This window comes from Equus asinus, chromosome 5 (genome assembly GCF_041296235.1).
Source record: "Equus asinus isolate D_3611 breed Donkey chromosome 5, EquAss-T2T_v2, whole genome shotgun sequence".
NCBI lineage: Eukaryota > Metazoa > Chordata > Mammalia > Perissodactyla > Equidae > Equus > Equus asinus.
In genome coordinates, this window is record NC_091794.1 from 90,283,859 (window position 1) to 90,307,814 (window position 23,956).

A 23,956-nucleotide genomic window follows, 5' to 3' on the forward strand; every position below is an offset into this window, starting at 1 on the left:
AAGCTAATCTTGGCTAAACATAACTGATTGCTAAGATTATAGCTAAAGGAATGTAAAAGTCTGTCAGGGTGATGAATGTCAGGTCTTGTTCTGCGGTCTCAGAATTTTTCCATCTTCACTCAGTTCAAAAGTTTAGGTTCTGCTCGATGAGGATGTGCATGGGACCCATTTCCTTAATGGCTTCCCAGCTTCAAAGCCCTTAGGCATAAGTGACTTCATTTTGTTTCACATTTCACATTCTCCCCTTTGGATTGAGATCTTTCTCTGAAAGAGTCGCTGATCAACCACAGATGGTTTAGTCCCATGTCGCTGGGATGGACCTGTCCCAGAAAGTCATGTCCCACTTTGGGGGAGAGGGGGAACTTTTTTTTTCAGATGCTTATTCCAAGGAGTCAGCGTCACAAGGCTGAAGCCACATTTGAGCAACAAAGAGGCATTCAGGAAATGACTCAGGCTGTTTCCTCACCCAGGAATTCCATCCCGTTACCTGAAGGCTCAGGTGAGTAAGCCTTATCTACCATTTCAGTATGTTGAGTGACCACAATCTTGGTCTTTGTGGAAGTTCTGGAGCAGATCTGAGTGAGTAGTAGCATAAGAGGTTTAAATAAATGTACTCATAGCAAAATTCCAATAATAATCATAAACAGTATTTGAAGTCCTGATCTTATCCAAGTCCCTACACTTGAAGGAAGCCAGCTGAAAACATCCATGGGGAACCAGAGGGTGTCATTAAAAGACATCGGAGCGGAGAGGTCCTGTGCAATTTTTCTAATTTTCCTGAGTTCTGACTCAACTTCGCCGGAGGATCCGGCTACAGTAGGAGGCGTTGGCTATGGCACAGGTGCCGCCCTGTTCTGCAGGGAGATAGTCGAGAGCCGTCTGGTTCTCTAATACAACCTTTGCTGGGGAACCAGGGATGGTGGTTGCTGATCTACCTCGAGTGGAGGAATTTGCCAGCGTAGCCATGGTTAGGGATAAATTTATCTTATCAATAGGTTATTATGGACTACACCAATCCAAGGGACAAAGCCTTTGGCAATGGTAGTCAATGGAGAGCAAACGGGGTGTAAAAAGGGGGTCCCAAGTCTCGCCTAGGCGTATGAGATTGCTGTTGGGTTTCATCTTAACGAGAATTTGAAATGGAATACTATGGTATCCTAAAAAGCTTTTGTCCTGCCATATGCCAGCTGTCTAGACCTTCGTAAGCCCATGGTAATCACACACAAAGCTGTGCCCAGAAGGAGCACATTGTATGCCATGCCTTCTAGTTCTGTAGCAGTGTCAGTGGTCAGGAGCACTTGGTAAGGTTCTTTCCAATGGGACTCAAGGGCTGTCTTCCTCTTGTAACCGCAGGCTCTCTAGAACCGGTTCAACTGACCTCATCTTATCAATAGAGCAATTAAGAGTGGTTTTTCAGGAACTGAGAAATGACTCTTTGTCTAGTTCAGGCTGGTTGAGACCATCAGCTCATCAACTGGCCAACTGATAAGTGCTCCTTTTGATGTCAGAGGGCTGAAAACTCCACCTTCGTATCATGGTAACACCACCATTTTGTGAACATGCGTACTGTGAAGAGCCATGAAGCTTGACTACGCTTGCGCAAATCATCAATAACCTCACTTCTCCTTACTTCCAATCACCTATCTTCATGCTTCAGACGGCCTTGCCTTTCATCCCATAAATTATGCCCTAAGCCCTGGATCTGGGAGACAGATCTGAGAGCATATGCCTCCTATCTCCTTGCAGATAGATCTGGTAAATAAAGCTACTTTTCTTTTCCCAAAGGCTGATGCCATAATAATTGGCTCTTTATGTGCATTGGGTAGCAAGCCCTTGCTCGATAACACTCTAATGATGCTTCCAGAATACCCAGTCACCAGTCTCTAGACTGTGACCAACAGTGATGCGGGGTTGGTGAGCCGAGGAGTCGAAAGAAGGATTTCTTAGACTCTTAAGATCTGGCAGTAGTGCTCTTTTATTTAGAGAATAGAATAGCATGGGGACAGGGCCCATGGGCAGGCAGAGCCGCTGCTGCTGACCCGAGTTGAGGGTTAGGGCTAATTTTATAAGGCATGGGTATGTGAGTCATCTCTTTACAAGACAAAGGAAAGAACATGGAAAAAAGTTAAAATGGTATCAGTGCAGGTGGGTCTGGTCATTGGGTGATCCCATGACTTTTAGACAAGAATCAAATCAGATTAAGTAAAGGTTAGAAAGGTTAGAAGCCACCACCCTAAATCAGTTACATGAGATTGCCAGACAGGAACCAACTTAAGTTCTTGCCTTCCCCATGAAGAATTTCTAGGGACAAGGTCATCTCTCTTCTTCTTCCTGGTACAGAGAGGAAGGCACCTTTACAGATAGAGATTTACCTTACAAACGTAAATGTGTCCCAACAAGGGCAAGTTCCATTCCCCAGAGCCTCCTTCCCTGTCCCAGTTTATCGAAAGCAATCAGCCCCAAGCAATCCCGATGCCAAAAAGACATATCCTGGGGTGGCCAATTTCAGGTCCCTACAAGGTCATCCCCCCTTCCTTCACAAATGCAAATGCCTCTCAAAAGGGCAAGCAAATTCCAGTCCTCGGAGCCTGCTTCTCATTTGCAGTTTTCCTCATCAACAGGATCCTTTAAATTGGAATCTGGGAAAGATTCTAATCTTTCCAATCTTTAACCTGTTGATGATAAGCTTGAGCCTAAGACATTAGAGAATTACAGTAGCTGGTGATACTAGCATAAGACAACATGGGGTCAGCAGAAGGTTGTGTACCAATAGACATTGGTCTGCTGCTGAGTATTCCATACGAGTGAGTTTATAGTTTCCAAAGAGGGTACTGCAAACAGTAGGTGAGACCAAGGCAATAACTTAGGCCAGGGGAGTCCAGTCCATAGGTATATAACAAAACCTCAAAGATGATTAACAGGACTAGAATCTAATATCTACAAAGATGCAAAACTTAGTTCTTCTCTCTATAAGTACTTCTCTCTCTCTCTCTCTCTCTCTATATATATATATATATATATTTTTTTTTACCAAAGATAGCCACAGTATAACTAATTTGTTTGTATTAAAACTTAGCCTGATTATTTATATAAGTGAGAGTTCCTGAATTTTGGAAGGATCAAGCAGAGAGAAGAAGTAAATGTTTCATCTTCGTTCACAAATGTATCTTACCAAGGAGAAAAGATTTGTTTAAATCTGGAAAAACAGAACATTATCACATCCTCCTCAGTTCACGCAGTCCCATGAAATTAATGCTTGCTCTGCTTGAATCCAGCTTTTCCATTAGTTTTCTCAGCTTTTCCTGATGATTGAGGGTGATAGAGACAGTAATAATTCCAGGAAGTTTGCAAGGTTTTCATTAAGGCTCATATGACTTGCCCAGTGCAGTGGGTGCCTCCATCACTGGAGATTGTGGAAAGTATGCTCCAAGTGGACAATACATTTTCTAACAGGATTTTTTTTTTTTTTTTTTGGCCACTGAGGGCACCAGCATTGTGGCAAGGGAGGGCGTTAATCCACCCAGAGAACAGACATAGAATAACAAGAGCACATTGATAATCCATACCCATTGCCCATCTTAATTTCTCTGATCAGGAGCAGACTGTTGCCATGTTACAAGGACATGAGGATGGCAAAAGTCTGGCAATGAGGGGCTCTTCGTTACAGAGGCAGAATGGACTTCATCCACACGTGCCAATCTTTATAGATTCTGTTGTTGCTGCCTTTACATGAAAATCAGCTAAGGTGCTTTTCTGATATTTAGGTTCAGTCCCTTTAGTATGAGCCTCCATTTTGATGACAGACAACATTTTATACCAGAACACATTAGACTTCCAGGAATTTCACGTACTCTCTAGAACTTTTATAACATATACAGATACAACGTAAAGAAGGCTTAATGTTATTTCTTATTTGACAATGCTTTCCATGTAATCTAACATATCAGATAAGCCTAATTAGTTTAATAGCCCTCTTTCTATAAGGAGAGAGTGCAAATCTTTTGAGATGTTTCAGGGGTCCTCTGAAAAACCCCACAGTTAGCTAGAGGTCAGAAAGCCTTCACTTAGAACCTGATTTGGGGAAGTTCATCAAAAGAAGTTTTAAAACACTCACCTAAATAGGATCACAGATAGTTATGAAAATTAATATTTAATTATCTATTTAACCAAAGTGAAAAAAACATTTCAAAGACAAATAGAGACAGTTATACAGCAGCAAAACCTTAGCTCTTTTTGATAGAAAAAACTCAGCTTTTAACATAAAGCACAGGAAGTAATTTTGATAAAACATAAAATCTCTGCCTTTGAGGAAGATTACTCAGAAATAAAGAAAAACCTTTCATAATCTCTTTATCAAGAGCAGACTAAAAGCCCAAGAAAACCTCATCTTTATAACAGAGACAAAGCCAAATTCTAATTTTTCACCAGCTTACTTTTGATATTAAAACTCATTTACTTAATTAAATTCATTCCAATCTTAGCCAGCTTGACCCTGCACAAAATGCTTTTCTCAGGGTTCCTCTTCCACAAACCTTCAACAACTTTCTTTTTTACATTCAGAATTTGTCCTTTCTTCTTTCTCATAACCAGTTTTACTTTAGGACAAATTTACTTCCTTAACAAAAACTATCTGGTTTGTAGCAAGTCTAGAATCAAAGAAAGATTAATCAGGCCCAACATTTCTATGATTCCCATGGTTGGGTTAATGAATATTTATGAAACTCCTACTATGCATTGCATAATTTCACTATTTCTTTTAATCCTTATAACAACCCCATGAAGCACTAATTATCGTCTTTATTTTATTGATGAGGAATCAGGCATTTAAGAAAAAAAATTTCCCAAAGTTCTTAGTAAGTGGCACAGCCAAGATCCAAACATGGGTCTGTCTGATTCCAGGCTTTTTCCACTGCTAGTTAACTCACCCAATGGTTGCAACAACATTGCAAAGTGAATATGATTACGTCTGCTTTACAGACGGAAACCTGAAGGTCAGGACCTCACCCAAATCAAATGGCTTCCAGAACTCACAGAAGTCATCTCAAAGAATGATTCAGATCCGGGTCTGATGGAGACCAGCCTGAACAGTCAATCTTGGGAGAAAAAAATGGCATTTTGTCCTTGCCCGTCTCCCCTTCCTACCACACACTCAACCCCAGAAGACTCTCCAGTCCAATCCAGCCCACTCATTACATCCCTCTCTATTCCAAGCCTTTGCAAACTCTTTCCTTCTTCCTGAAATCCTTTCCCCCCAGCCTCGCAAGCTGTTATTCATCTCCAATGTTCAACTCAAATAACTCTGTGTGGTAACCCTTAGTGCCATCGGTCAGCTATTTCTGATTCTCCCCTCGGGGACATGGTAAACTTACGCTTCCCCACTGCATCAATCTGTTAAGCTAAATTATGTTGCAATAGAAAACCATCCGCAAATCACAGAAGCTTACGACTACAAAGATTCGTTCTCGCTCATCTGATGGTCCCATGGTGGGTCTGCTTTGGCTCTGTCCTGTCATTCCAGGATGCAGGCTCAAGGAGCAGCCCCTTGTGGCAAATTTCTACAAAAGATCACTAGCCAAAACAAGTCCCATGGCTGAGCCCGATGTCAATGAGGAGAGGATTATAATCCTTCCACAGGGGGAGACAGCAAACATTTTGGCAATAATACAGTCTATCACAGCCCCCCTCCCTGAAATTGGGTATGGCCATGTGACTTGCTTTGACTAAAGAAATGTGAGCTAAAGTGATATGTTACTTCCAGTAGGGAGCTTTAAGAGCCAGTGTTAATCACCACATGCTGTCTTTTGCTCTGCATGAGCAATCAGCAGATGGTGGCTACTCCATCAGCCGAAGTCCCAGAGTAAGGACAGGGTAGGGCAGGGCCCCAGCCAACCCTTCCTGGACATGCAGTTTGAGAAGATAATGACCTTACTGTTTTAGGTACTGAGATTTGAGGGTTGTTTGTTACTGCAGCATAAACTAACCCATCCAGCTCAATACACATCTCCTTTGGGAGACTTCCCTGTGCTGACATGGGGCAGTGGGAGGTGCTCAGAACTGGACCCAGGGTTTGCCCAGTCAGGAATCTGCTGATTTTTAAGGGGGACTAAAACACCACAGGAAGTGGGACAGGGTTAAGAACACTGTATTTGCAGAACTTCTCTCTGGTTCATTCACTCATATATTCATTCATTCATTCAACAAATATTTACTGAGCACTTACTATGGGCGTGGTGTAGGCAGTGAGGATGCCAGCCCATCTCCCCCCTCAGGGAGCTCACATTCAAGTGGTTGGAAAAGACACATTGATAAGTCATTTGGGGGACGGGAGAGCCCTCAAGGGCATGCTCAAACATGGGTAATGGCAGGGCTTTTGCTCTGTCAAATGCAAGTGTGGGGAAGAGCTGAACTGTTCAGAACAGGAGAGGGAGAGTTGTGGGAGACCCCAGAGAAGATGGAGAACAAGACCATCCAGGGTCACAAACGGTCTCCAGGCACTAGGTAGGTAGAGAATAATAATAAAAGGGAAGAGATGGGCCCAGACCTGCTTCTGAAGTTTTATCTAAGACTTTCCTTCATTTGTTTTTCCTCTTCTTCCCAAAGCCCCCCAGTACATAGTTGTACATTCTAGTTATAGGTCCTTCTGGCTGTGCCATGTGGGACACCACCTCAGCATGGCCTGATGAGCAGTGCCATGTTGGCGCCCAGGATCTGATCCAGCGGAACCCCAGGCCACCAAAGCGGAGTACGTGAAATTTACCACTCCGCCACAGGGTGGCCCCTAGTTTCCTACTTTCAAGGGCTAAAAACACCAATCTAGCTTTTTTTATCTCAGTTCCACTATTTGAAATTATTTTTGTGTGTGTGTATGAGGAAGATTCATCCTGAGCTAACATCTGTGCCAATCTTCCTCTTTTTTCGCTTGAGGAAGATTGTCGCTGAGCTGACATCTGTGCCAGTCTTCCTCTGTTTTATGTGGGATGCCCCCACAGGGTGGCTTGACTAGAGGTGCCAGGTCCATGCCCAAGATCCGAACCTGAGAACCCTGGGCCGCTGAAGCAGAGTGCGCGAACTTAACTACTACACCACTGGGCTGGCCCTATTTGAAATTATTTCTTTTCATTTCCTTTTAATCTCCCCATCACTCATTCCTTTGTCATAGATCACTTTAGTGGTGAACTTCAGTTTTCTAGAGACTTCGGAAATACACAGTATTCATTATTTCAGTGTTTTAAAACCCTAATCCCTCTCAAACCACTCAAGAATGGCAGAAAAGATAGCAATACACCGAATTATAAGAAAAACAGACCATGTTGTAATATGTCGTTAAATTAAACATAGAACACATGGATAATTTGTATAATACAATATAAAATTCTACCTTAAAAGTTTACGTGAAACGTTCTCTGTAATTTGTATCATTTTCACGATACTATTTGGATTTTGTAAAAAGCAGTTTTAAGCCTTCTAAGACTCTCCTCTGTTTTCTTTTTCAAGACTTTAGCCTCTCAAACAACCACTGCCCTTAGCGCTTTCACTGAAGTGCCCTCCCACTTTGTGTTAGTTTTCGGTGGTGACCTGCCAGCTCTAGTCCTCTGAGTGAAAACATATTCTGAAGAAGAACTGGGTTACAATTTTCACAATACAAATTGTGTAATATGGAAACAATTTTATTCATAAGGACACTGGAATTATCTAGTCATTTTTCATTGATCGACTTGGGAACCACAGATCGCCTGGAGCACGCATGGTCCCCACATTCAACCTGGCCAAGAAATAGACATGTTTCGAGATGAAGTTCGTCACTACCCATGAATGGTTTGTTCTTGCCAAGGATGTTCAGCTTGAATCTAATCAAGCTTATGGACATAAATCCCAGTCTACGGGAAATATGGGAGATGGAGGAACAAATTAACCGACACCACAAGGAAACGGTCAGACCCATCCAGAATGTGGCGTGGTATGCGATCTGACTCTCCCAGCCGCATGGGAGGACACAGGAGGGGGAGCTATTAAAGAGAATTCAGACGCACAACAATTAACTGGAATTCCTGGTTGGTGATTAGAGCAGAATTTGAAAACATTAGCCACAGAAGACATTTTGGGTAAAACTGAGGAAATTTGAAATGAACTATGTTTTAGATGATACTAGGGAATTATTGTTACTTTTTTAGATGAGATAATAATATTGGGGTCATCTTGGAGACTGTCCTTTTTTTTTTCTTTTTTGGAGATGCCCTTGAAATAATTAGCGGTATGTGACAGGATGTTTTTACTTTGAAGAGTTCCAGGAAAACAATGTTAGACAGATGATAGATAGATAGATAGGTAAAATATGGCAAATTTTACACCAGTGGTGATATGGATGTTTATTACGCCATTCTTGTTGTTTTTCTATATGATTGGAATTTTTCATAATGAAAAGTTTTTTTAAAGTCTCATAATCCTAACAATGAAAATATTACTGGATCCAATTAAGTAGCCTTAATAATTTACTTATACGATGGCTTCCCGAGTAAATAAATATTTCTGACGCCTTGAAACATCTTCACCCAGCCAGCTCTCACCCTGTGGACATCAGTCACAGTGTTTCAACACCAGAGAACTTTACTCAGGAAACAGATTCCCTTGCCTGTGAGAGAGTGTACATTTTAAAATTCACATTTTTAAACCTCCACATGCAACCAGTTTGGCTCCTCTGAGTTATCCAAAATTAAAAAAATTTTTTTAAAAGCAACTTCTTCTTCCAGATGAAACATTCTCCAGCTTCTCTATAATTCTCCCCACCTCCAAGATCTTCAGGATTTTCCAAATTCCTCTTGATAAACCAAGACTTTTAAAAAACCACCTCATCTTAGATCCAGCCTCTTTTTGCACTGACATGGGGAGGACTCTGTGAATAGTTTGCCTGATCATTGGATTTCCAGGTGTGGAGATGGTTTTCCATCCCTCCACAATCAAGCACCCACTGGGGAGGTAGCCAGAGACCAGGACAGGGGTTTCACTATGCCAGGCTCCTTACTCACCATCCAGGTGCCCATGACAACTGTCCTCTGGCCACAGCCATGTTCACTGCGCCGTCAGGGAGAGCACCTGTTCATGGTTTAAAAACCCAGTCCACCCCATGAGATATACCTCACATCTATCAGGATGGCTATTATCCCAAAAGTAGGAAATAACAAGTGTTGGTGAGGACGTGGAGAAATTGGAACCCCTGTCTGTTGTCAATGGGGATGAAAAATGGTACAGCCACTGTGGAAAACATTATAGCAATTCCTCAAAAAATTGAACATAGAATTACCACATGATCTAGCAATGCCTACGTATATATCCAAAAAAATTGAAAACAGGGGCTCAAACAGATATTTTTACACCCTTGTTCATAGCAGCAATATTCCCAATAATCAAAAGTAGAAATAACCCAAATGTCCAGCAATGGATGAATGAATAAACAAAATGCAGTATATCCATACAATGGAATATTATTCAGCCATAAAAAGGAATGAAGCACTGACCTATGCTACAACATAGATAAACCTTGAAGACATTATTCTCAGTGAAATAAGCCAGACACAAAAGGACAAATACTGTATGGTTCCACTTACAGGAAGTACCTAGAGTAGTCAAATTCATACAGAGAGGAAGTAGAACAGTGGTTACCAGCCGGGGTGGGGTAGGGAGTTGAGAAGGGGGGAGTTATCGTTTATCTAGTTCACAGTTCCAGGTTGGGACGATAGAAAAGTTCCAGAGATGGATGGTGGGGATGGTTACACAACAATGCAAATGTACTTAATACCACTGAATTGTACACTCAAAAAAGGGTTAAAATGGTAAATTTTTATGTTATGTCTATTTTACCACAACTGAAAAAGCAAAAAGAAACAAAACCCTGGTCCACTTGGGGCCACCGGGCAGAGACAAGATCTTGAGGGCAGCCTCTCATGGCCGGGTGACTTGCTGCTTCTATCCTCCTGCCTCAGGCTGACTCCTGGGCTCTTATTTCCTGTCACCGGCTCCAGCTATTGGTGGCAGCAGAAAGGGGCAGAGGAGTCCCATTCCCCGCTGACCACGCCCAGCCTGCCATCAAGAATCTGAGCTTGCTGGTTTCCCTCCCCTTGCGTCAAGATCTGTTGGCATCTCAGATCCAGCAAATGCAATTCCCAATGTTTTAGGGTCAACCCAATAGGACCTAACTTCCTCTTGGTACCAGATCATATTTTGTTTTTGATTCCAATGAACCAAAAATCCTGTGCTACCAGGAGCCCTCTAGTCCCTCTTAATTACAGAGCAGACTTGCTCCCAGTCTGAAGGTGGAGGTCTTCAGTCACGTGACAGCATTCGATCACCAGAGCTGGTGTAGTCCACTTGGCAATGGAAGCCAACAGGGGGTCCTACCCACCACTCACAGCCAAACCCTCCTGGAGCTTCCAGGTCACTGGGAAGGTTGGGGACAGGGCCACCTCCCTTTCGTTGTGTCACTCAGGGTAGAAGTTCAGGGCCTCTAGTGACATCAGAGATTCCTTTTACCTGAGCTGGGACAGTGATGTGCAAAGTCTTGGAAGGCAAGGTGGACATTAACAGAGCGATTAGCAAGCAGGATGACTAAACCAAGGGATGTTGACGAGAGCGTTTAAACGCCACGCAATTATCCAGCAGAAAGACATTTTCAACAAGGGGCCTCCAGACCATGTAATTCTCCTTCACATCATAGATCCTCACCCAACTTCGCAGAATGGTGCTGCAGCCCTCGCATAAGTTGCGTAACAAGCCACTCACAATCTTTTCATTCCATCTGCTTCCCCTGGGAGGGAAAATTGTCACCTGACAGTGACCTGGGATCTTGGGCCACATGTAAGGGCCTTTCTGTAAGAGTTACTTGTTCTCTCACGGCTTCAGTTTCCTTATCTGCAGAAGAGAGTAAATAAAAGTTACCTGACAGGTAGGTAGGTGCATATAATTACAGAAACTTAGAATCACAGATACTTACAGCCAGACTTTCAGAGTCAGCAAGGACTTTGGAGGGTCCCTGGGACGTCAGTCACTCCTCCCAGAACAAGAATTCCCTCTCCAAGTTCTCTTCCACATGTTTATCTAGCTAACTCTATTTGCACACCCCCAAAGACAGAGAGCTCACCCCCTTTCAGTTCTTTAACGGCAGCTCTGATGGAGAGCAGTTTATTTTGAACTCCTACTTCTTGCTTCCAGCTCTGCTCTTTGAAGCCACACAGTGCGAATCAGCCAGTTCTCTGCCCCGTGACAAGCCTCTGGCCATGCAAAGGGCGAGACTGAGTCCACCTGGGTCTGCTGTTCTCTAGGGCAAACACCTTTAGTTCATTTCACAGCCGGGAAAGTTGAGGTCCAGAGAAATCCTGGGACTTGCCCAAGACCACAAGCCCCGATTCGCACCTGACAGACAGCAGAGCAAGTGTCCTCCTGGAGTCTGACTAATACCCAACAGAGATGAGGAGGAACCAACCCCCACTTGCTCAACACCCATCCTGGTTAGGGTTAGAGCTAGGGTTGGTAGTCTTGTGGCCAAGACCCCTTCCCTTCTCCTTCCTTCCCCAGAGAAATCTTTAAATTGCTGAGGATCATCACCAAGCACATTTTGTACTTCTACTGTGTATGTATCCACAGACAATATAGAGCATTATTTTGTGCATTTCAAAAAATTCAACATAAATGGTATCATTTGTTGTTAGTGCCGTCGAGTCAAATCTGACTCCTGGCGCCCCTGTGGACAGCAGAGTGGAAGCCTGCCGGGTCTTTCTGCACCACCCTCTCACCTTCTAGCGCTGTATCAGACAATGTTCCGCTGCTTTCATAGGGTTTTCATGGCCAGTTTTTTTGGAAGTGGGTGGCCAGGTCCTTCTTCCTAGTCTGTCTTAGTCTGGCAGCTCCACGGAAACCTGTCCACCATGGGTGACCCTGCTGGTATTTGAAATACTGGTGGCATAGCTTTCGGTGTCACAGCAACACACGGCTGCCACAGTGTGACAACCGACAGATGGGTGGTGTGGTTTCCTGACCGGGAAACGAACCCAGGCTGTGGCGGTGAGAGCACTGAATCTTAGCCACTGCGCTGATGAAGTTTTTCACACTTTCACTGTCATAAACAGAGCTGCAATGAACATCCGTGTGCGTGTCTCCCTGTGCATATGGGGGAGGTTTCTCTAGGGTAAACGTCTATTGATGGAATTGCCAGATCATAGACGTGCTCATCTTCAAGTTTACCCAATATTGCCACATTTCCCTCCAAACGGTGGCCCCAGGATGTACTCCCAACAGAAATATGTAAGTTCCTATTTCTCAACATCTTACCAGCACAAAATGTCATTAGCCTTAATGACTAATTTTTAAGGAATCTATTTCCCTACTCGGTATCTCCAGTAGTTGTTGAATATGTCATTCACATTTCTTTATTCTTACTGTTTTTATTCTCTGTTTGATATACCATTTACTGGAAGAGATACGTCTAAAAATCCCATTCTAATTGTAGATTTGTGGCTTTCTCCTTGTATGTCTGTCAATTTTTGCTTTATGTAATTTGAGACTACATTATTGGGTCCATAAATGTTTACGTTTATTATAACTTCCTAGTGAATTGTTTCTTTTATCATTAAATAATGACTCTCATACCTCCATAATAAAGACTTTGGCCTGAAAATCTATTTGTTTGTATCAATATTAATATACTAGCTTTCTTTAGGTTAGTATCCACCTATTAATGTCTTTTCCATCAATTTACTTTCCTCTTTTTTTTTTTTCTTGAGGGAGATTAGCCCTGAGCTAACATCTGCTGCCAATCTTCCTCTTTTTGCTGAGGAAGACTGGCCCTGAGCTAACATCCATGCCCATCGTCCTCTACTTTATATGTAGGATGCCCACCACAGCATGGCTTGATAAGCGGTGCATAGGTCTGCTCCCAGGATCTGAACTGGAGAATCCCAGGCTGCCAAAGCAGAAAGCAAACTTAACCGCTGCACCATGGGCCCACTTTCCTCTTTTGTATCACTGTGTTTTTGGTGTGACTCTTGCAAATAGTATGTAGATGTATCTTTTTTAAAAAAAATCCTATCTAAGAAATTCTGGTAAATTTAATCCATTCTCATTTATGGTGATTACTGACAAACCTGTATTTACTTCTACTATCTTATTTTTTGTTTTTCATATTAACTTTATTGAGATATAATTTCCATACAATAAAATGTACCATATTATTTTGTGTTTTCTGTTTTCCACTCTTTTTCTTTGATCTTTTTTGTTTATATGTAATGTAACAAACCAAACCCGAAATGAGTTAATACATATGAAGTGCTTAGAACAGAATCTGGCATAAAGTAAGTGCTCAAAAAAATTTATTAGCTGCTATTATAACAATTATTGTTATTTACAGATGTTTCTTCTACGTCAGTTTCTCGAGTGAGGTAAAAGGACAGAGAAAAATTAATAAAACAGACTGCTTTCTCTCAAGCACCCTGAAATCCAGTGTTAGAGACAGAGATGTACAACAAGGAGAGAGGGGGAGGTATTAGGAATGAAAAAAATAATAATGCTCAAAGAGGGTAAATAACTTGCCAAGCTTTGCAACTGGTAAGTGACAGACCCAAGAGTTGAACACAGTCAATTCCTAAGCATGAGTTCTTAAGAACTAGTCCTTACCTTACTGCCTTGTAACGAAGTTATGAGATAACGCATGTAAAACATTTAGCACACAGTAAGAGTCCAATAAATTATAGATGAAAATGACTGATGATGATGAAAACGACAGTGGTGATAAGGATGACGGTGGTGGTAACGGTGGTGATGGTACTCACGGCGGTGGTTATGATGGTGAAGGCTATGATGATGCTGGAGATGGAGTGCTGCTGCTGATGGTAACGATGGTAGTAACGGTGCTTAGGTTGACTAACCATCCCCCAGTTTGCCTGGCACTATCCTGATTTTATCACCAAAAGTCCTGAATCCCAGGAAATCCCTCAGTCCTGGGCAAATCAGGACAGCTTGTCACCCTATGATGTCACCACTTGCTGGTGATGATGGAATGTCTAGGACAGCTTTTAGAAACCATCTAATCCTGGGGATCTGAACCGTTCCTTGATCATAGACCATTTTGAGAATCAAGTGAAAGTTATTGTTTCCTTCTTTCTCTCATCAAGCAATTTTGCAGGCTCAGACTATCTGATCTCCTCCAATCATTACATTTCTCAGATAAGGAAACTGAGGCCTTTGGTTCAAAGATTTGCTCCCAGCGCAGAAAATCCCTGTGCTAATGCTGAAGTGGGCAGGGAAGTGTCAGCACCTGCTCTCTGACAGCTCAGAGCTGCCCCTGGCTTCACATTCTAAAAGGAAGAGAGGACCCTCTTACTCCTTCATGACCCGCCTGCGAGTTCCATGTGGTAAGATAAAATGATTTCACAAGTCCCGGAGAGTAAGACTCAGATGGATGAACCTGAGCATGAAGCCGGTTTTCTGGATTCTAACCCGCTCTCCCGTTTGATACGGCCTACTGGGTTAAGCGGAAGTTCAGGCGGATGAGGCTGAATTCATAAACTCATGGAAGCCCGGAGATTACAGAGAAGGCTGGATAACTAGGGAGACTAACCATCCTGGTTTGCCCAGAACTGAGGGGCAGGACTGTCAGTGCTAAAACCAGGGAAGTATTTAGGACTGATCGTGACACATGCATGAAAGATCCACAGAAATCGGATGTAGTGGACATTCTTTTGTGGTCTTCCTGGCACCCATCCCCCACCTTCCTTTTATCATACTGGAATTTTCCAGCCCTCAGAAGTTGGGTAACATTGATCTCACCTCTGGGTGGGGTGGGAACAGATGACTTACATCCTTGACTTGGGGGCCACAGATAGAATTCAGGGGGTCTGTGAACTCATAGGAAAGTAATTACATCTTTATTTTCACCAGCCTCCAACTGAAACTGATCATTTTCTTCAGTTATGAATACAAGTAGCAAATCACAGCCACAGAAGCAGTACCTGTGTCTTTGTCACCAGTGGAAATCACGGATATTCACATCACACTGCAGTTGTTACAGACATCTCAAAATATCATCTATATTCATTCATCACTTCTCAGTTAAGATAATTATTAAATTTCCTGCTGAATACATGTGATGGAAATCTTCTCATCTGGTGCTCTTGCAACCTGGCTAGCCAGTCTCAGGCAACTCCGTACCCAGCAGACGTTCAGCCACCAAACAGTGATGACTCATGTTCTCACATTGGTGACCCAGGCATATTAATCGCTCTCCAGGATCCCCTACCCACATAGTTTGTCCATCAATAAATGGAAGGAGGTGGGTCAAAGGTCACCTGACAGTTTAACGCTCTTATTAAAGCTAAGCAACAACAGCCTGCACATCGATGTGTCATTTTAAAATAAAATTAGGGGCCGGCCCGGTGGTGCAGCGGTTAAGTGCACATGTTCTGCTTGGGCGGCCTGGAGTTCGCAGGTTCGGATCCCAGGTGCGGACATGGCACCGCTTGGCACGCCATGCTGTGGTAGGCATCTCACATATAAAGTAGAGGAAGACGGGCACAGATGTTAGCTCAGGGCCAGCCTTCCTCAGCAAAAAGAGGAGAATAGGCAGCAGATGTTAGCTCAGGGTTAATCTTCCTCAAAAATAAATAAATACATACATACATACATAAATTACAATTTTGTTAATTATACCTTAATAAAACTAGAGGATAAAGTTAAAGAGGCGCTTCACACAAACACATGCACACAAAAGGGTATTCAATTGTCCAATAAGCATATGAAACAGCGCCCAACTGGTCATCAGGGAAATGTCAATTAAGATCCCAAGATACCTCTACACCCCTGCTTCAGACCTCAGCTCAAGGATCACTTCTTGGGAGAAGCCCTCCATTCCCCTCCAGGCACTTGGGATCTTCCTGCTCCAGAGGCTCAGGCACTGGCAGCTTGTGCATCACAGCCCTTGACATTTACAACTTCCTATGTGTTTGTGTGGCTCTCAGGTTACTGCCCATCTCCTCCACTGGACTGTGAGCCCCATAACGGCACGCACGACACCAGCTGCTGACCAATGTGTCCTCAGGGCCTAGAACAAGGCCCGGCACAGGACAGATGCACAATACGTGGTTGGTGAATGAATGAATGAATGAATGAATGAAGGTATTACCATTGCCATTTTACAGGTGTGAAAATGAATAAGAGGAAACCATTTAAAATAGAGTTAGGAGGCCACAAAGGGGAGCTCCCATGCAGTCCCACTCTAGGTCAGTCACAGGATAGTCAATTACAGACCCCAACAGAGGTCTTCAACCCGAAAGAATTGTCAGTTACGGGGAGAAATGTACATGCATAGCAAACAGACATGACAACCCCAGCAACTAAGCCAATGAGAAGCCATCCCCACCCTAAGCTCTCCTTTCCTCCAGTGGACTTTCATTCCAAACAACCCCTCCCGGCCTCCTCCTTTTTCTCTGTAAAGTAACGCTCCTCTCCTTGTTTGTTGGACGTGTCTGTGATCCCACACAGCATGCACATCCTGAGTGGCAGTTCTTTGGCTATTGCCAAATAAACTTGTTCTGTTGGTAAAATACTTAGCTACTTTTTTGTTTTTTGGGTTTTTTTTTTAAAGATTGGCACCTGAGCTAACAACTGCTGCCAATCTTTTCTTTTTTATTCTTCTTCTCCCCAAAGCCCCCCGGTACATAGTTGTATATTTTTAGTTGTGGGTCCTTCTAGTTGTGGCATGTGGGACGCCACCTCAGCATGGACTGATGAGCGGTGCCATGTCTGTGCCCAGGATCCGAACCCGTGAAACCCTGAGCCACTGAAGCGGAACACGCGAACTTAACCACTCAGCCACTGGACCAGCCCCTACTTAGCTGTTTTATTTTTAAGGTTGACACAGGTGAGGAGACTGAGACCCCATTTGTTCAGGAAATGCTTTCAAAGTCATCTTACTCACCTGAGTCATCAACTCAAGGTTCATGTCCTGCCAGGGGGTGGATTGGCTGTCCTGCTCTGGTTACCGAATGTTCTAAAGACGCCCAGCTGGGCGAGGCACCTTAGCCTGTGATGGGAGATCTGAATAGAAAAACCTAGACAATACAGTAAGATGAGGTCATGGCTCAGGCTGGCCTGGCTCCAGGCACGGGTTAAGTCGTCGCTGTGGTTCAATTCAGAGAAGAGACCACAGTTTCACACCCAGAGGAGAGGCAGGGTGCAGGAGGTCGTGATGTCCTGCCTTGTCCCTCTCTGGGCAGCCAGCCGCATGGTGTAGCCTCCTATCAGTGTAGAACATTCACAAACACACAATTTCAGCTCCCACTCCTAGGTATGTATATGCCCAGGAGATAGGAAAACAGGGGTTCAAACAAAAACACGTACGTGAATGTTCATAGCTGCATTACTCATAATAGTTAAAAGTGGAAACAACCCAAATATTCATCCACTGATGAATGGATGAACAAAATATGGTGTACCCATACAGTGGAATATTATCCAGTCGTAAAAAGAAATGAAGTTCTGACACCTGCTACAGTATGGATGAACCTCAAAAACGTTACATTAAGTGAAAGAAGCCAGTCACAGAAGGTCACATATTGCATGATTTCATTTATGTGCAATATCCAGAATAGGTAAATCCACCGAGACAGAGAGCAGATTAGTGGCTGCCAAGGGCAGAGGGGAAGGGTGAATGGGGAGTGACTGCTCATCATGGGTATGGGTTTCCTTTTGGGTAATGAAAATATTTTGGAATTGATAGAGATGATAGTTGCACAAAATCATGAATGGACTAAATGCCACTGAATTGTACACCTTAAAAATGTTGATTTTTACATTACATGCATTTTACCTCAATTTTAAAAAGTTGTTTTAGGGGCCGGCCCTGTGGCCGAGTGCTTAAGTTCGCACACTCCGCTTCGGCAGCCCAGGGTTTCGCCGGTTCGAATCCTGGGTGCGGACATGGCACTGCTCGTCAGGCCATGCTGAGGCGGCATCCCACATGCCACAACTAGAAGGACCCACAACTAAAAATATACAACTGTGTACTGGGGGGCTTTGGGGAGAAAAAAGAGAAAAGAAAATCTTAAAAAAAAAAAAAAAAGTTGTTTGAAATACCTAAAATTTGACCATGGGATTGTTATGGAAGATTCAATGAATTAATATATCCAAAGCATTTAGAAAAGTGCTTATTTCATATTATATACTCAACAGGTGATGATGATGACGATGATGACACACTATTTAATTCTATACCCATTTTAGAGATGGAGAAACTGAGGCAAAGAAAGCTGAGGTGACTTGCCCAAGCTTACACAGCTAAAAAGATTTTCATCTAGGCTTGCCTGGCTCCAGAGCCCCTGCTTTTTCTGCGACACAAGCCTGTCACTCTCTTGAGAGTTGCTGTATCAACCAGAGTTCCATCAGGAAAAAAGCCAGGCCAGGAATCTCAAGCAGGAAAGAATTTAATACAGGGAATTAAGTGTTTGCCAAGAGGAAATCAGGAGTAAAGTCAGGAGATGCTGCCAGCTTTTAGGATCAAAGGTCATAATATAGCTGGATATGAAGATTCAGAATGTTGTTGCTGCCACCTGGAGTCAAGAAACTACAGGAAATCATGGCCCATGCTGCAGCCAGCGCTGTCCTGTAGTCCCGAGGCAGGCGACTGGCAGAGACAACGAGTCATCCAGTCGCTGCCAAAATTCACATCTGCTGAAGCCCACACATCTGTCATTGCTGCCAAAGTGGGAAGAATGGCTTCTACGGTCCCTCCAACCTCCAAACAGCACGTGAGCGCATTTCTTTAGGACACTGAACTGTATCCATAATATTGCCAGTAAGAGTCAGGAAAAGCTATTTCCCGAGCTTCCAGCCCAGGAACACGGTGAGAACACAAAAGGGGGCGGTGTGGCTGCCAGGGGCCAACAGTCAAGTTCATCCACAGGTTCCCAGGCCAGGCCTGCTTTGTGGCCACCTCTGAGCTAGGCACACAGGGAGAAACTCCTTCATCCTTTCAACTAATGTGGTGTTTATTGAGGGCCTACGATGTGCCAGGGCCTGTGCTGAGCCCTGGGAACACAGCACTACATGAGCCAAAGCCCCTGCACCGTCTGTGAGCCACGTCCTAGGGAGACGGAGGTCAGACGTGGTCAGTCTGGCCACTAGAGAAGAGTCTTCTGCAGAGGGAAATTCATCTGCTCAACACACATTCATTGAGCGCCTACTATGTGCAGTTTGTGTGAGGTACTGGGGGTACAGTGGTGAACACAACAACGCGCATGCCCCTATGCCTCTCTATGTTGTCTCCCAGGAAGAATCATCCAGTCTGGTCATTGCACATGCATCTTTTCTAAGTCAGTGGCTCCAGCCCTGGCCTCTCTCCTAACCTCTAGACTCACATAGCCACCTGCCTGCTTGGCATCATCATCATCATCATAACAACAACATGTATAATACATATTTGTACCAAGCACCATTTTGAGCACTGTGCATAAATTAACTCATTTCATCCTCACTAATCGTATGAAAGGAGTATGATTATTATCCCATTTTACAGATGGTAAAACTAAGGCATAGTTTAAAGTAGATTAGATTACAGTAACTTGCGCATAGAGTTATTAGATGGCCAGATGCAACCCAGCCTGGCTCCAGGGCCCTGGCTCTCACCCCCTGAGCTATGCGGCCTCTCATAGCTCCCCTCGGATGTTCTAATGGGCATCCCACACAGAAAGTGCGATCACTTCTCCTCTGAAACCAGCTCCAGTCTTCTGCACTGTGATAAATGACACCACCGTTCACCCGGTTGCTCAGGTCAACAGCCAGGATTATCGTTGAACCTCTCTTTTATCCACACCCCCATGTCTAACCCATCAGCAATTTGCATTGTTTTACCTCCACAATATTTCCCAGCTCTGCTCATGTCGCACCATCTCTGCTGCCATCACACTGGTCAGTGATCGCCTTCCTGGTCTACGATCACTTCCCAAATGTTCACTCTGATCCTACTCTGACCTTCCTCCACCCCCAACATTATGGTGGTCTCTTAAAACACAAATTGATCACATCATGCCCCTGCTTAAAGGCCTCTCTATGTACCTAGAATAAAGTCTGGCTCCTTAGCACAGCCTCCAAGGCCCTACGTGATGGGACCCAGCCTGCATCTCCCCCTCCCTCTTACTCCCTCTGCTCCAGTCACACTGTCTGTCCGCTGTTCCTCACGCACTCCAAGCTCCTTCCGGCCTCAGGGCCTCTGCGCTCGCCTGGAATCCTCTCCCCCACACCCCCCGTGGCTGGCTCCTCTCCTTCAGGTCTCAGCTCGAATGTCACCCCTCAAAGAGGCTTTCCCTAACCACCCTGGCTCAGGTAGAAATCTTTGCAACTCTCTACTCCTTTATTCCATTTTCCTATTACTTTTCTTATCTGAAATTACCTTATTTATTAATTTGTTGACCTGTTTAGCATGTGTTTCCTTAATATTTACTGAGCCCCAACTGTGCACCACCAGATAAACGGCCATTATCTCTAGTACCGAGAATGGAGCCTACACAGGCCGCGCTAAATATTTGTTGAGAGGATGTGAATACAGCCCAGGCTCTGAGAGAACGGACGTTGGTCAGATGTCAGAGGTCGGGTGTAAGTGGAGAATGGGACGCACACAATGGAGGACTCAGTCTAGCGCGGGGCCAGGACGTCTGGGCTAAAACCTGAAGGATTTAGCTGCAGAGAACAGCAAGACTCTAGCTAGTTTAAACAGGTAGGAAGTTACTGCAGAGTGTTACATGTCAGAAGGAATCAACAGACTTGAAAGAAACAAATTTAAGACGAGCTTTCAGGAGCGACTCCCAAAATCAGACCCCAAAGTGGACCATCAGGGGAGCTGGCCCTGGCTCCAGCCCTTACCACCCCTGCTGGAGCCACCAGGATCAGGGCGCCCCTGCTGCCACCACTGTAGAACCGCCCAGCACCTGCCTCCATCCATCAAAGGGCGCCACCCGCAGCTGAACCGCCAGCAGACACGCCCCCTGCCCCGCCTCTCACCCGTCTGAACCCGGTGCCCACACGCTGGAAATGGCCACGGAAAAAACAAACGTCTGCAAACAACGCTTGTCGCTTCCACCTTCCAAAGGTCGCGTAGGCGTCTCCAATTGGCTGAACCCAAGTCACACCCAGAACTTTAGCTCTCTCTGAAAAGGAGCCTGGGAAATGTGTTCTCAGCTTTCTAGCTCCTGCAGCAGGGCAGGCCCAGAGGGGAGGGGCTAATGGACACTGAGTGACAGTCCATCGTTTGCATCGCTGCGCGCATACTTGTGTGCACGTACACACGCTATGTACCTATTTGCGTGTGCGTGCATTTGAGCTTGTGTCACGTGCACATGTGTATATGCATGTGTTTGTGCTGGGGGACAGCCGGGGGAGTAACAGGCCATGAAGACCAGAGAGGAGACATTATCAAAAGGACTGTCACAGACACTTCCTCTGTGAGGACCTGGAGCAGGTCCAGAGGGCCATTCAGCCAAGGGGGTAAAACAGGCTTTCAGGTGCAGCGGTCTAGTCCCACCCCCGTATTCTGCTCGGTGCCCGGAGGTGCAGTAGCGGGAGGCTGCGGCGGATGAATACCTGGATTCTGATTTCTACCCTCCAGCCATCCCTGGGCTTGTGAGGGAGTTGAGTAAATAGTCTCAACACAGTCAGGAGGCCAACAGGAGAGAGGGGGCACCGAGGGGACGTCCTGACTGTTGTCAGGAAGGAAACCGAGACTCGGAGAGGATGCCTGACCTGGCCACGGTCACACTAGTAAGTGGCTGAGCCCAGAGTCTGAACCCAATATTTTTGAATCCAAACCTGTGCTTTTAGAATATAGGAGGCAGCCAAGCAGAGAGTGTGGACTTAGATGTCCCCCGACCTGTGTCCAAGTCCTGGGTTCAGGCCCTTGCTGGCTGTGTGCCTCGGGTGAGCTGTAAATCTCTCCTTGCCTTGGTTTTCTCCTGAGTAAAATGAAGCCATGCATGCTTCTTCCTCGTGGAGCAGATGGGAGGGTTGGGTGAGATAATGCATGGAAGAGGTTGACCTAGTGCTGGCACGGAAGAAATCCTCAATGAGTGTCAGCTCTGTTTACTGGAAGTCCTAACCCAAGCAGCCCCAGAGTGCTCAGGCTCTCAGCATAGAGGCAGGCAGCTTGTCTGGGATCTCAGGGAGCAGAAGTCTCTTTTCTTGGCTGACCTTGCATAGTAAAGAATTTAACCTTGTCAAACAGAGCTCTGACCTTCGCCCTCAGCTCCTGGCAGGTAATCTCTGTTTGCCTAGGGGTCTTGGACTAGCCAGATAGTAACAACATGATTTAGGGGGAGGGCTGGCCACACCGGAAACACCAACCACGTGATTTAGGGTGGGGGCTTTGGGTTACACATATCAGCTGACCTGGAGGCTGAGATCAACCACGTGGGCAATCAATCAATCAATCGGGCCTCTGTAATGGGGGCCCCATCAAAACTCAACACAGGCTCAGGCTGGCTGCTGGGAAATTGACACATCCTCACTTCCCGGGCGAGGACAGCGGAAGCTCAGCGTCTGATGCTTTCCCAGACCCCACTGTGTGCAGTCTTCCCTTGGCTGGTTGAACCTTTGCCCTTCCCCCGGAATAAACTGTCACTGTGAGTCCAGTCACATTCAGTGAGTTCAGCGAGTTCCTTTGGTGCACAATCAAGCTTAAGGGTGGTTTTGGAAACGCCTGAACTTCCAGCTGGTGTCAGAAGTGAGGGTGGTCTGTGGACTGCGTTCCCTCTGAACTGTACAGTTGGCTAAACACTTGCAGCCTGGCACAGTGAACAAATGAGCGAGCAAGTGCTTTGTCCAGAAGGGCTCTTTACGCGCACTGTGTCACTAAACGCCTCAACAACCCTGTGGGGCGGGGACTCATGCCCCGTTTCACAGGCAAGGAAGCCCGGGCTCAGGGAGGTGAGGCAAGTGGAGGGGCCGGCATGGGAACCAGGCCTGCCAGACTCCAAATGTGGGATCTGACCACCACAGGGTTCTGCTGCTCCCAAGGGCCCTTCCACCCTCCCAAGTTAGGCCGTCACCAGCCTGGGACCTCCTGGGAAACAGAACAGAGAAAGGCTGAGGCAGACCAAGCCTGCAGCCTGGGGGCTTTTCAGAGGAGGCGGCAGGTAGCAGGCCTGCCCCGTGCCCAGTGCGCTGACCACAGCCTATCCGGCCCTGCTCTGGGGCTGCAAACTCCGATGTCTTTGTGGGCCAGGTGGGTCACTTAAATGATGAAAGAGCAGGTGGATGCTGAGGAGGAGCACGGGAACTGAGGTGGATAAAGATGTGCTCCACAGCAAGGCACCATAATCTTGGTGGAGATTCTTGTCGTCTTAAATACAGCGAGAGCCAAACCAGACATGCCTTTAGGTCTCCAGTCTGCGACCTCTGAACCCTACAGCCTGGGCCTTCCCACCTCGGCCGCTTCGCCCCTCACCATGACGCTCCAGCTTCTCAGCTCCTGAATAGTCCTGTCCTCTCATCGCAGAGCCTCCGCCATGTGGTTCTCTGCCTCAATCACTCTCCACTTGCTCTCTGCCCTGCCTGGCTGTTACCTATTCTGCAGGTCTCGGCTTCAAAGCCATTCTTTGGGATTTTCCTCTGATCCTGCACATTCAGTAACAGAACTCAGGCCTCTTGACTACAGCCCAGGGCTTCTCTTCTTCCTACTCTGCTATAAACTCTCCATCCCCCAGGCTTTCCTATGGCCACTCCAAAATCAACTAACATTCATTCAGATGGTCAGTCAGTCAGTCAACTAACCTGACTCTTATTGAGTGCCTTCTCTTTTGCAGGCTCTGTTCTAGGCACAGGGAAACTATCAACAATGAGGGTAGGATCTTGCTCTCATTGACCTTAGGGAGAGTCAGACAATACACTGATAATCACACACAGTAATAAAGGCTGTGCAGGGCAATACAGA

At 45.3% G+C, this 23,956-nt stretch overlaps 1 long non-coding RNA gene across 1 annotated transcript; it reads right to left on the minus strand.

The window, feature by feature from the left end:
• Positions 1–1,957: 1,957 nt before the first annotated feature.
• Positions 1,958–21,168, minus strand: LOC123285772 (uncharacterized). The gene is made up of 2 exons (XR_011503506.1): positions 21,034–21,168; positions 1,958–10,902 (listed from the first exon to the last, which is right to left on the minus strand). It is a non-coding gene; the product is annotated as an uncharacterized lncRNA (long non-coding RNA).
• Positions 21,169–23,956: the final 2,788 nt, after the last annotated feature.